The sequence below is a fragment of the Callithrix jacchus genome, chromosome 8 (assembly GCF_049354715.1).
Source record: "Callithrix jacchus isolate 240 chromosome 8, calJac240_pri, whole genome shotgun sequence".
Taxonomy (NCBI): Eukaryota; Metazoa; Chordata; class Mammalia; order Primates; family Cebidae; genus Callithrix; species Callithrix jacchus.
Window position 1 is genome coordinate 123128631 of NC_133509.1, and position 14712 is coordinate 123143342.

At 47.4% G+C, this 14712-nt stretch overlaps 1 protein-coding gene across 4 annotated transcripts in view; it reads right to left on the reverse strand.

The window, feature by feature from the left end:
- Window positions 1–14712, reverse strand: part of KCNK10 (potassium two pore domain channel subfamily K member 10) — a 155059-nt gene that overhangs the window by 92249 nt on the left and 48098 nt on the right. The window lies entirely within an intron of this gene.

Here is a 14712-nt window from a genome sequence, read left to right on the forward strand (position 1 = left end):
GTTGCTGTGAGCCAAGATGACACCATTGCATTCCAGCCTGGGTGACAGAGCAAGACTCCATCTCAAAAAAAAAAAAAAAAGTCCTCTTGTCACAAAACAAAGGAAAAATGGATGAGCTTGTTATATCTTAATAGAAGATGTGACTTAGGCATAGCCACTCCTGATCTATTAGTAATAGAATTTTTCTTCTATAGTTTTCCGATAAGATGTCATTGGAAAGAAAATGTCTCCTGGTTTTCTAAGCACATAGAATTCTCTAAGGTCCCTGTTCTCTACAGGGCAATTTCATTACCTTGGAAATAAATAGGTCCAGCTGGAGGCTCTTCTGCGATGGCAGGAATTTTGGGGTTGTGACGCACACGCAATGCTATCATGCATCACAGAAATGTCTTGGGCAGCAAGAAATAGCCACTGCATTTCAGTTTTTTTCTCCCTATGTTATTCGAATTCTTATTAAGTCTCTGTCATGGTGAAGGCTGGCTGTTGTGTAAATAAGGTATTAGGAGACGACAAACCTAATTACCTAAGTGGGGTAAACAGTCTCACTCCAGCAGGGGGTTAAACTGTTGGAAGTCAAAGAGCAGGCTCTGTCACTCCCCGTTCAAAACGCCTGGCTGTCGGGGTGGTGGCTTAGAAGAATCTAAGTTTGCAAAAATCTGCCCCTCCTCCTAGACCCTAGAAATCAGTTTCTCTCTTTGGAAACCGAGCCAAACATCAGTCTTCTAAGGCATATTATCCAATCCAATAAAAATCACTCCATGTTCAATTTCCCTCAGATTTACGTGAACGAAAATTGTCTGGAATGGTGGATTGAAAAACCTATACGTTAGAATCAGCAACCTGGGTATGATGTTCTTGCTAACCTTTCCCTAAAGACACTGCATTCTCTTGCCCGCTTGCTACTGTTGATGCTGAGAAGGTGAGCCTTGCCTAGGGTGGCTTTCTTTTCCCACTGCTGACTTTTCCCATTCATTCTGCCTCCTCCCTGCGTTTCATCCCTTGGAGCCTCATCCAGCCCACCATCACATCTTGCCTGGACCAGCCCCAGTAGCCTCCCAAGGGACCTCCTGGCTGCCATGTGTACCCTACTTCTGACCCAGAAATCTCAGATTAAATATCACTTCTGGAAGCACCTTCTCCCCTCCTGCCTTGGACATAGGCAGAATAATGACTCACAAAGAGGTTCACATCCCAATCCCTAAGACATATGAATGTTATCTTACATGGCAAAAGGGACCTTGCAGCTGTGATTAAGAATGTTGAGATGGGGCTGGGTGCAGTGGCACATGCCTGTGATCCCAGCACTTTGGGAGGCTGAAGCAAGCAGATCACGAGGTCAAGAGATCAAGACCATCCTGGCCAACAAGGTGAAAGCCCATCTCTACTAAAAACATAAAAATTAGTTGGGTGTGGTGGCACACACCTGTAGTCCCAGCTCCTGAGGCAGGAGAATCGCCTGAACCTGGGAAGTGGAGGTTGCAGTGAGGTGAGATCATGCCACTGCACTCCAGCCTGGGCAACAGTTCATTCTCAAAATAATAATAATAATAAAGAATGTTGAGATGGGAGATGATCTTGGATTATATGGTTGGCCTCAATATAATGACGAGAGTTCTTATAAGAAGAAGCAGGGCAGCCAGAGAGAGAAGGGATGTGAGGACAGAGCACAGGTTGGAGTGATACACCCATGAACAAGGAATGTGGTCCCTCTAGAAGCTGGAAAAGTCAATGGAAGGATCCTCCCCTAAAGCCTCCTGAAAGAAAATATACTGCTTAACCTTTGATTTTGGCCAAGTGAGGCTGATTTTGAACTTCTGACTTCCAGAACCATATAATAATAAATTAGTGTTGCTTTAAGCCACGATGTGTGTGGCAATCTGCTACGGAAGCCCCAGGAAACTAATTTGCCCTCCATTAGTTCAGGTCTCCTGATATGGTTTGGCTATGACCCCACCCAAATCTCATCTTAAATTGTATTCCCATAATCCCCACATGTCGGGAGAGGGACCCAGTGGGAGGTAATTGAAGAGTGGGGGTGGGTTTTCCCATGCTGTTCTGTAACAGTGAATAAGTTCACAAGATCTGATGGCTTTATAGAGGTGAGTTCCCCTGTACAAGCTCTCTTGCCTGCTGCCATGTAAGAAGTGATTTTGTTCCTCATTCACCCTCCATGATTGTGAGACCTCCCCAGCCACATGGAACTGTAAGTCCATTAAACCTCTTTCCTTTATAAATTACTCAGTCTTGGGCATGTCTTTATTAGCAGCCGGAGAACAGACTAATACATCTTCCTTGCCCAGCATTCACTGTGCGCACTGCTGATAGAGGCTGCGCTCTTGTCCCCTTCTCCCATTAGACTGAAAGTTCCATGAGGGAAAGCACCCTGTCTACACCTCACCTCTGCACCACTAATGTTCTGCACAGTGCATGGCATATGGTGGGTAGCCAATCAATGATGGTAGAATAAGTGAATTAAGGGTGGAACGAATGCTGGCACATCCAAACCACACAGACATGGATGAGGAGCGTCAAATGGCAAATAGTTTGGCACTCCAGCAACACCGAAAGCAGGTCCTCAAACACAGCAGTGCTCTGTTCACACCTCCACACCTTTGCAGGTGTTGTCCTTTGGCCAGTAACCCCTTCCCCACCCTCATGTGCCTGGAAAACTCTCATCCTCTTCAGTCTCAGCCCAAAGCCACCTCCTCTATGAAGTTGCCCTGGGCTCTTCCAGGCAGGCTCAGCATGCCGATCTTCCTCATTAGCCTACCAACTTCTTGGAGTCAGAAAGTTCATCTTTTAATCACTGGATCTCAATTTTTTGGCATAGTGCCTGGCATAGAGCAAATGTTGTTTTCTGTTGGTGGTGGTGGTGGTGGTGATAATTCCTTCACACAAAAGCCCCATCAGAATCACCACCACTCTCAAAAACAAGCCATTTATTTAATGCTGAATGGGCACAAAGGGCTGTGCTATGGTGGGGATGAGGCACAGTCCCTCCCAGCCTCGGGGGCTTGCCCGTCAACTGAAGGAATGTGCTCCATAGCACCAGGTAAGCAACATTAGCTTAAAGCTTCATCAGCTGACATGCAATGGCATGAGCATGGTGGTGAGTAGGGGCTGGGTCTCCTCCATTGACCAGTATCATGGATGCTTCCCAAGCTTCTAGCATCCCTGAGGCTGGGCAGAATTGGACTTGAGAAAGGTCTCTTCAGGCCAGGTCCTGGTTGGTGCCAGTTTGCTAAGAGACTGTCCCTTAGGGCAGAGTTTAAACAGAATCCACCCATTTCTGAGCTTCCAAAGCATCAGAGCAAAAATCAGTTTCATCCCAAACCCATGAGTGACTTCATGACCTTGAAACTGTGACTTAGTTTCTCTGTTTGCTTACTGTGAAATATGAATAATAACAGCCACCTTTTTTTCTAAACGTCCACAGGGTTCTCGGGAACAGCAAATGAGCAGTCCTGGTTTACTGGCTGGAGTACATGTGTAGATGTCAGGAGTACCGGCAGAGATGGCAGAATGTTACAAAACCTTTTGTACATGTGACTAAAAATGGAATTGGTTGCTTTGGCAAAGAAGACTGCACATTTCAATGGCTGGAAAAGGATCTGGATTGTGCTTACGTTGGATTTTTTTTTTTTTTTTTTTTGAGACAGAGTCTTGCTTTGTTGCCCAGGCTGGAGTGCAGTGGTGCAATCTCAGCTCACTACAACCTCCACCTCCCAGGTTTAAGTGATTCTCCTGCCTCAGCCTCCCAAGTAGCTGGGACAACAGGCATGCACCATCATGCCTGGCTAATTTTTGTATTTTTAGTAGAGACGGGGTTGCACCATGCTGGCCAGGCTGGTCTTCAGCTCCTGTCCTCAGGTGATCTGCCCACCTCGGCCTCCCAAAGTGCTGGGATTACAGGTGTGAGCCACCACACCTAGCCAAGTTGGATAAATTTTTACAGGGTGTTTCATTAATCCATTTCTTCTCCTTAGAAGCCATAGTTGCTCTCACCCTAATACAAAGTTATTGTGTTTGTATGTGACCTGGGATGAATCACTGAAGGTCTCTGTGCCTGGAGCCAACAAAGAAGCAAACTCGGCCAGATGGTGATGAAGATGGTGGTGCTCATGGTGGTGAAGATGACAGGAGCCTGGACTGCATACCAGGCACTTACTCATGTCTGTCTCTCTGACAAGCACTCTGCTGACATCGCTGCATTCGTTCCTTACTACGAGGTATTATCACACTGCATGAGTGCAGGTAGATCCCCCCAGAAACAGATCCCAAGAAGGGATTGAGTGTGCATGGATTTTATTATGATTTGGAATGCATGTGTGAGAGGAAATGAGAGGAAGTCAGGGAGGCTAGAACACACACTAGGCGCTACGTAGATCTTACCCCAGGAAAAGGAGAGAAAGAAGGAAGGAGGAGGTAAGTATCTTAGACCACCTGCAGCCCAAGGAAGTTTAGCAAGCTCATCAAGGAGTTCTTGAGCTGAAGTCAGCTGTCTGAGGAGTCCTGTGTCTCCCAGAAACAATCCTGTCATGGTATCCTTGCTGCGCACAGTCACTGGCTGGGAGCAGCCGGGGGCAATGTCCCCCCAGTACAAGCCCAGCCGTGGATTTCAGGGTAGCAGCCAGGGCCCTACAGTTAGAGGCCTGTGGGCGCATGCTCATGCCCACCACACAGCCCCACTTCACAGACAAAGAAACTGAGACCCAAATAGGTTCAATGGCTAAGTCAAGGTCAAGTGGCCTGAAACTGAGAAGCCAGATTAAAAAGAGAATCATCTGACTTCAAAGTCAGTTCTGCAGAGTACAGGAACAAGAGGAAACAGCAATTCCAGGGGGAAAGGACCCTTTTATCCCAAAACACAGGAAAGACATTTGTTTCAAATAGGCATAAAAATATTTTCCAGTCTATGAAATTGACTACTTCAGTTTCCAAACGGCAGTGGAGTTCTTTCCTACATAACGTATCAATAATGAATGAATCTATAATCTATAAAGATTACTTTATAGATTCATTCATTATTCTACGTAGATCTTATCCCAGGAAAAGGAGAGGAAGAAGGAAGGAGAAGGTAACTATCACACTTCATGGCTCCAACAGAAGAATACTGGGCAGCAAAAGTGCTGCCAAGAACTGATAAGAAAGGAAATCTTGAAATATAATACCCTTTCTGCTAGTTTCCATTTAAAATGTTTCCTCAAGAATATCTGCATGGCCAGGCGCAGTGGCTCACGCCTGTAATCCCAGCACTTTGGGAGGCTGGGAGTTCAAGACCAGCCTGGCCAACATGGTAAAACCCGAGCTCTACTAAAAATACAAAAATTAGCCGGGCATGGTGCCATGCTCCTGTAGTCACAGATACTCGGGAGGCTGAGGCAGGAGAATCATTTGAACCCAGGAGGCGGAGGTTTCAGTGAGCCATAATCGTGCCATTGCACTCCAGCCTGGGCGACAAGAGTGAAACTCTGTCTCAAAAAAGAAAGAAAAAAAAGAATACGGGCACATATTTCAATTTCATCTAAATGTGGGTGATATGGAGGGGCACTTAGGGAAATCTGATTTTTCATGGTTGAACAAGCTCTTAATAATTTTACATTATTCACCCTCTCTGAGGCCCCACGGATTTTACTACTCCATCCATTCATTCTTTCAATCAACAAACAACTGAGTTTGCCTGGCACTGTGTTTGGCACTGGAGCTACATAAATTAAGACACATCCTGCCGTTCAGAGTTAATGGAAGAATTAACAAAGATCTTACACATGCATAAAGCTGTTTTTGTTTTGCTTTGTTCTGTTTGAGACAGGGTCTTGCTCTGTCACCCAGGCTAAAGTTCAGTGTCACAATTATAGCTCACTGTAACCTCGGACTCCTGGGCTTGAGCAATCCTCCTGCCTAAACTGCCCCAGTAGCTAGGACCACAGGTATATGCCCCATGCCCACCTAATTTTGTAATATTTTGTAGAGACAGGGTCTCATTATTATCTCATACATTATCCTGGCTGGTCTCAAACTCCTGTCCTCAAGTGACCCACCAGCGTCGACTTCCCAAAGTGCAGGGATTACAAGTGCGAGCCACTGCACCAAGCCAGCAAACCTGTTTTTACCTTCACCAAACCTTCTGTATAAGGTGGTGATCATGATCTGCCCCCATTGACAGATGAGGAAACTATGGGCCAGGGAGGTGACACTGAGCAACCTATGACAAGCTAACAAGCAGCGGCATCCTTGAGTCCATCTTCAGACACCTAACCCCAGTGCCTCCATTCCTCCACATCGCCTGAAAGAAATGGCATTCCAAGGATTCAGAGTCTCTTGGAAACCTGAAAGGCAGCTGCCTCAGGGATGCCACTGTCACACAGCAGCATGACTCTGCCTACTGACCCATGCAAGGTGCAACTGTGACTCCAGACTACCTAGCGAGAGGGAAAGAACACCCTCCTCTCACCTCCCTCAGCCCTGCAGCCGACCTCCCACCCCTACTCCAGATCTAGAATCATTCCGGGGCCACCTGCGCTGATGGCTAAGAGCTTCCAAAGAGTCCCAGGTTACAGCTTAGCCTGGAGTCCCCAGAAGGCTTCCCTAGGCACAGGCAGACTTCAGGCTGCTGGGAGGGACGGTGGTAGGAAGAGGGCAGGATTCCACCTTGGTGCTCCACCCACACCGGGCTGCAGTTGTCCCAGCAGCTCTTAGAGCAGAGAGTCTGTGCTGCCTCTGATTCCAGATACCCCAACAACCAAATCCTATTTTTCCTGTTTCCATGGGACAGCCTGACCTTAAAGGCGATCAAGCTGATCCCAGTCAGAATGGCAGTAACACCCAGACTGTGCGCACTAAGTGAGCAAGCCATGCTCCCAAAATGCCACCCAAGGAGAGGCTCTCCCTTTGAGTGAACCATTACTCCCTGCTCTCTTCAAAACTTCAGGGTGCACTTCCAGATGGACAAGATCAAACTATGATGAAATGACTGAGACCCTATGGAACCATGAGAAGAGGAAATAAGGCAGACTGGGTGGAAAGAGGGAGCTGGAACCGGCTGCCACCTCGTCTCCCATCTGTCCTCTCCTGTCCCCTTGCTCCAGACCCCAGTCTTCTCTCACCTGAATCATTGCAACAGCCTTCAGTCCTGTCCCCCTTAAATCCATCCTCCACATCCCAGCCACGTACATGGTGTGGCACTCTCTCGGGTGCAAATGTGATCACATGGACCCCTGCTAGCAATCCTCTGAAGCCACCGCCAAGATTCAGAGTAAAGTGCAGGCTTCGTGGCTTGCTCCCTGACTCTCACTTCCAGGACCCGGCGCCTGCCTATCTCCACAGCCTCACCCACTGCCACGCCCCCGCAAGCAACCTTCGCCCCAACCAAACCCGGCAGCACCCAGACCCGCTCACACTTGTCCCAGAGAAACAAGTCTTTATTCCCAGATTCTTTTCACGTCCTGTCTGTTTTCTGGATCAATTCCTTCTCATACTTCAAAACCCACCTCATGTGTCACCACCTCCAAGCTGGCTGCGCATCCCCCAACATTATAAGATGCCCTTCCTTTGTGTCTCAATGTGAAGTTTAGTGAGAACCTACAACTAGGAGGCCCCTGGTTACAGTTTGTTCCATTCCTGAATTTGTTCATTCATACATTCATATATTTGCCTTGGGCCAGCGTTTATGATATCAAGTTCACACACCCGCCCAACAGAAACTTTGGCTGCAGAGTGAATCCAGCATATGGACATGACCCTGGCACTATTGTGTTTTTTACCACAGACAAAAATCCAGAGTAAAGGTGTTAAAGTTCTCAGAAAGCAAACAGTCCAAGGAAGGAGAGTTCTTCATGGTTTGTATAAGTGCTAGAACGGACAGACAGGAAACGGCAGTATCTTACTTCACAGAGCTCCAAACACTCAGTTCTGGGATTTCTCATTCTCTTCATGAAGAGCTACAAGCCTCTCTCTCACTCAAGGGTACAAAATATTTGTTAGATTTAACAAATTCTACTGAGAGCTAGGTGCAGTGGCTCATCCTGGCCAACATGGTAAAACCTCATCTCTTCTAAAATACAAAAAATTAGCCAGGCGTGGTGGTGGGAGCCTGTAGTCCCAGCTACTCGGGAGGCTGAGACAGGAGAATTGCTTGAACCCGAGAGGCAGAGGTTGCAGTGAGCCAAGATCATGCCACTGCACTCCAACCTGGCGACAAAGCAAGACTGTGTCTCAAATTTCCGAAAATATATATATAGAATGGCATGAGTCACCCTTGGTGAGTCCCCTCCCTGGTGAAAGACAAGCAGAATTTGCCCTGAGTCTGCCGTCCTCTGACTGGGGCCATATTGCATAAACTGGGATTTGAGGACCTCAAAGACTATAAAGGGCTTTTCTTTCACTCCGCAAGCTGGGAAGAGAGCAAAGGGTTGACATGGGACTTAGAGGAGCAGTGACTTCCTTCTCAGAATTTGTAAGCAGACAGTTTCTCCTGATCTTTCCCCAGATCTCTTCTTGTATTTATAAACTAAAGGCATGGCAAAAAAAAAAAAAAAGTCAGAAGCCTCTCTACCGGCAGACAGGACCCAGAGAATAAGGTTATCAGGGTGAGAGGAAGAAGGGGAAAGACAGGACTTCAGTAGCCACCCAGCTTACCCCACCATAAGTTTACCTTCCATGGGGGCCCCACCTCCCCAGGAAACGCTGGGCAGGACTCCTAAGAAAGAGTCTTCCCTCCAAGCCTCCTCCCTCCTCCCTGGAAAGGGCAGAAGTAGTAGCACTATTGGGAAGATTTAACACAAAAGGCCTTGTTCAAAGCAAGTCCTCCACCAGCGTGAGCTGTCCACATTATTAGGAGGCGGAGAACACAATGTGACCTACCCGGGCAAATGCAACAACGCGTGCAGATGCTGTGCTTGAGAGCTGTGGGGGCAGAAAGACACGAAGAGCGAGTGCCAATGCCACCGAGGAGGAGACGAGAACGCAAAGATAAGGTGTCCACTGGTGTGGAAAGGGCATTAGGTGTCTGTGAGAGGGCAGAAGGAGGTGGAGAGGAAGGTGAACAGCAAGAGGGGGGAACAGATACAAAGACATTCAGCCTTGAATCAGCCTGGGACATCTGGGAAACTGCACCAGGTCTGCATGTCAGGACTAGAGGGTATGAAGATGGCTACACCAAAATAAAGCTGCAAAGACAAGCAGAGAGAGTGTGGGTGTTATTGGTCTTACTGAGTGTGGGAAGCCATCAAGGCTGACCCAGGGAGAAAAGCCATGGGGTCAGATCTGGGTTTAGCAAGCTGACTCTGGCAGCAGTGCATAAGAGACAAGGAGCAAATGAGAGGTCGTCTGCGGGGAGTGTGGGTAGGAGTTTACTGGAATGTCTTATGAGGCCTCAACTCAGGCAGCAGCAGAGGAGGAGGCAGACACAAGGGGTGTAAAGGAAGTAAAATCTGCGGGTCTTGGTAATTGATGCAAAGGAAGAAGTGTAGAGCGGGAGGCATCTGGGATGGCTCCCAGGTATCTGGCTTGTAAGAGTATGGTGCTCTCAGGCCAGGCGCAGTGGCTCACTCCTGTAATCTCAGCACTTTGGGAGTCCAAGGCAGGAAGATCATGAGATCAGGAGATCAAGACCATCCTGGCTAATACGGTGAAACCCCATCTCTACTAAAAATACAAAAAATTAGCCGAGTGTGGTGGCACACACCTGTAGTCCCAGCTATTTGGGAGTCTGAGGCAGGAGAATTGCTTGAACCTGGGAGGCAGGGCGGAGGTTGCAGTGAGGTGATATCGCGCCACCGCATTCCAGCCTGGGCAACAGAGCAAGACTCCGTCTCAAAAAAAAAAAAAAGAAAGAAAGAAAGAAAAGAAAAGAGTATGGTGTTCTCCAAGACAGAAAATGCAGGAGAGTTAGGTTTGCAGTTCCTGTAGCCCATCCAGGTGGAGCTACCCAGTTAACATGAGGCATAAGAGACTGGAACTCAGAGAAATAATCTAGCTGAATCCCTAGATTTAAGAGCAACGAGTATGTAAGTGATACTGATGCCACAGGACTGGATGAAGTAGTCCAGAGGGAGATGTAAAATGAGAAGAGGGTAAAAGATGATGCTCAAGGGAACAATGCTTAAGGGACAGCAAAGGGAGGGGGATGCACAACAGAGAGAAAAAAACTAGAGAGGAAAACGGGAGAACTGGGCTGGGCGTCAGCATCAGAGATGGCAGATCTTATCCCAGTCTCTGTCTCCGGCACCATTCACAAGGCCTGGCCCACAGGAAGTCTCAGTGTGCACTTGATGACTTCACTACTATACCATAGCAGCATTTTGCTGTTTTTCTCTCTCTGGCTGCCAGGAAACCTGGTTCAACAGCACCCCTGTTCCAGAACTTCTGGGCATTTTTGGTTGCTCCTGGTAGCAGGTGGGATGCCTTTATTGCTGATAAAATGAACTCTCACCCTCCAACCCAGGGCACAAATTGCCCAGGATGAGAGCTATTCCTCGTGTGTGCTGAGCTGGTCAGAGCAGCCCAGGCCTTTCCCACTGGACCACCATCTTTTGGGATCAGAGCTGCCTACCTCATGATTCTCCCAATAGACTCTGGCTCCACCCTATTGACAAAATGGACTCCTTTATCCTGCCTCTATGGTCAAGGCCCTAAAGGTGCACACAGCCACAGCTGGGGTCCTCATGTCTTGTTCCAAAATGCTTCCTGGATATCATATTCTGTGTCTTGCCCCAAGTTTTTTCCTCCACAATTTAAATTAACTAGCTTACCTTATACAGGAAAGATCTTTTCCCTCCTTTTGGGATTAAAGATAATATAAGCAGTCATAGATCTCGAAATATCACCTTTCCCTGGGGCCAAGGGTTTTAAATCCTATTGTCATGGCCCTTGCTTCCAGATGCCTTTCCCAGGTGTCTTGTCAAAAGCAGTTATCTCTCCTCACTGGCTCCTGCAGGGGTCTCCCCACTGCTTGCCCCGCTCCAGGCTCCGATTAGCAGCTGGATGAGCCTTCTGAAATTCCCAGCTTGCACCTGTTAAAACCCTACAAGCGCACCCTGGTTCTTTCACTGGCCTCCAGTGTCCTGTGTGCTCAGGGCCCATCTCACTTCTCTAGCCCTCCCCTCTTCCTCCACACACAGTTTTCCCTCCCCACCAGCAAACTCCTTCAGGATCTGAGATCACAAGCAAATAGATCATAAGTAGTTGTACTGACCTTACCAACTCTTCCTACAGATCCACAATAGAAAGCAAAACTGAAAAATATTTTTTAACCTATTAGAAAGATCCTTTCCAGACCAGCCTGGCCAACATGGCGAAACCCCGTTCCTACTAAAAATACAAAAATTAGCCAGGCATAGTGGCACACGCCCGTAATCCAAGCCACTCGGTAGGCTGAGGCACGAGAATTGGGAGGCGAAGTCTGCAGTGGGTCGGCGTTGAACCACGGCACTCCAGCCTGATTGACAGAGTGAGACTCTCTAAAAAACAAAAAACAACAAAACAGATCTTATGGCTTAAGTCCATAACACATCCTATTTCATAATTCCCTAACTTTAGGAAATCTGTTCACTGTGTCCCACTCACTAATGGTGATAACAAGTAACTAGAGGTACTTCAATCAGTTCCATATTTATCATAAAATACATGGAAGTGACACATGTAGTAATGGTTTGGAATGATGAAAAGGAGGGGTATTTACAAACTTGATGTGTCATCCATTCGCTTATTCAAACAATGCATGCCTACTATGTGCTAGGTGTGGTACCAAACTCCACACCCCATGTCCAGACTGCCAAGCTACCCTCCACCGGGTCTGAAGGAACCAATTCTGTGATGTGTGAGGCCAGTAAGGCTACTTGATGTAGCTTTGATCTCTCCTCTGCTCTCAGCCTCCTCCCCTCTGATCCAACCTTCTCCTTGCCCTTACCCTAAACCATTCCAAAGATGCCTCAGGGGCCCCTACTGAAGAAATGAAGACTCCCTCACATCCCCAACCTCTTCCTGCACCTTTTTTCCTGATAGTTGGGCTTTCCCTGAGGACGCTGTCCTCTGAGTGTGACTCTGGGGTAGAGGCTGTTCAGTCTCCCTCACCCATAACATCAGGGTCACACTGTCCTGGAAAACCAATACCCCATATTCTTGTGTCAAAACCACTGTTTCTTTGATAACCATCCCTCTGGCTTCTCCACTTCCTACTCTTCCCCGTGGCCATCAGTGGTAACTCTGGCTGCTCCCCCGATTTCCCGAAGCCTTCTCTCTGGGTCCTGCTTGCCTCCTGAGTGACTTCAGCATCCCACATACAACCCAACCGAGACCCAAGCTTCCCATTTCCTTGAATTTATCACCATTACCATCATCTCCATTCCATTTCAACCACTGACCCAAGGCAGGTATCCCAAAAGCAGATCCTGGATGAGACTTCATTTGTGAGTCATTTGTTTAGGAGATGCTTCCAGAGAAACCATGAGGGAGTGGATGATACAAACTCTTAGGGTGTCTGGGGGCAGTGGCTCATGCTTCTCACCCCAGCACTTAGTGAGGCTGAGGTGGGCAGATCACCTGAGGTCAGGAGTTTGATGGCAAAACCCCATCTCTACTAAAAATAAAAATAAAATAAAAAGCCATATGTAGTGGTGCAGCTTATAATCCCAGCTACTTGGGAGGCTGAGGCTGGAGAATGGCTTGAACCTAGAAGGCAGAGGTTGGAGTGAGCTGAGATTGCACCACTGCACTCCAGCCTGGGCAACAGAGGGAGATTCCATCTCCCCAAAAAAAAAGAAAACCTTCTAGGAACATCCTGAGAAGAGGCTCCAGTAGACCAGGGAGAGTCCTCTGAAAAAGGCTGTAGGTACAGGCCAGGTACAGGCTGTAGGAGAAGCCCCCAGAAGCTGGAGGACAGGTACGCAGGACAAAACAGATCTGGGTGACCCTGCCACAGCTCTGACAGCTCCCACTACAACTGAGTCTCCCTATGGCCACACCCTAAACCTTGTTATCACAAGAACTGCCTCAGAAATATTCACTTAAAGAAGCTGTGACTGCTATGTTCTGATTTTTTTGTGTCCTTCAAAATTCACACACTGGAACCTAACCCCCAATGTGATATGACTAGGAGGTGGGGACTTTGGGGGGTGATTAGACAGTGAGGGCTGAGCCCTCGTGAACTGGATTCATGCCCTTATGAACGAGAACCCAGAGAGATCTCTTGGTCCTTCCACCCAGTGAGGACACAGCAGGAAGACAGCTGTCTGTAAACCAGGCATCAGGTCCTTAACAGAAACTGAGTCTGCCTTGATATCTTGATCTTCCCAGCCTCCAGAATCATGAGAAATAAATTTCTGTTGTGCAAAAGCTTCTCATCTATGGTATTTCATTACAGCAGCCCAGAGGGACAGGAAGACACTGACTTTGAGCATCTTCCCTTTCCAGCTATCTACCCTCATTTCTCCCTCATCACACCCTGCCTCTCCTTTCTCTTGTCATCATCCCCTCCCCGTGTCCTCTCCTTTCTCCTGTCATCATCCCCTCCCCGTGTTCTCTTTCTCTTCCCCATTCAGCTTGGATCTCATATTCAACACTGCTCTTTGGCTAACAGACTCAACTTCCTCCCCTTTTGTCTTTTCCTGGAGTTACCTGGAAATATCCCTCTATATTATTCCTTCTCTCTGCTGAGAGTCACAGGCTGCTGAACACTGCTAGAGAAACCAGGCAGCCTCATAGATCACTACCACACTAAGCCCACCATTTCCTTCTTCAAACAGCCCTTGATGCCCCATGGCAGTCCTGCCTTCTTTCTCTGCTTGGTGACAGCTGTCATGATAAATGTCATGAAGACATTCAAGTATACCTCCCTATAAACAAACCTGAGATTGTATCTAGAAATCCTACTCTGCAAGATAGATATGTACTTTACAAAAGGATTTTTCACAGAAAGCCTTTAAACAGCAGTCTGTGCGCATCTAAAACGGAGTATCATATGTATATATTTTTAAGCCATTTGCGAAGAGTGAGGGGTGCCCTCACTGTTGCCTTTCCCCAGGTCACTGACATGGAGGCTCCACACCCCAGCACACCATGCTTTGCAAGCAGCCTCAGCCATCTCTATTTGTCAACGTAGCTGCTGAGTGCTCCTGGTTCATTTCAAAGTCACCAAAACCTCCTACACAAAACTTACATGGAAAAAAAAAAGCATTTGGATGGTTCTTCCTTCACTGTGCCTACTAAGTCAAAAAAATAAACAAGATCCATCAAAGGGAGAAAACAGTTTCTACAAAATACCAAACAGCTTTGCATTTCAGCATCACCCTCTGAGTAGTTTCCTCTGAAGCAGCTCCTCTAATGCATCTCAGTGCTGCTGATATCAGCAACATTTCTGTGATTTACTGCAAATGCGTCTATCAGAGGCTGGGAGTGGGCGCAGGTTAGAGGAAGAGAGAAATCTAAAAGGGAATAGGATACCCGCATTATTCCTCGTGGGTCTAGGGAGACAGCAATGTAGAAAACTTACAAATTCATTCATCTTAAGACTAGGAGGTGTTTTTGAAACATTCATAACTCTCATTAGTGAAGTCTTTGAGGAATCAACAGACTTACTGAAAAAATGGGGAAGTCAATTCTCTTCAATAAAACAGCTCGGTGTCTTCCCAGTAACACCTAGGTTTGGGGTATAAAATGTGGCTGAATGAAGGCAAGAGTCAGAGCTGCCAGAGAAATCTTACGGCTGAATCAACA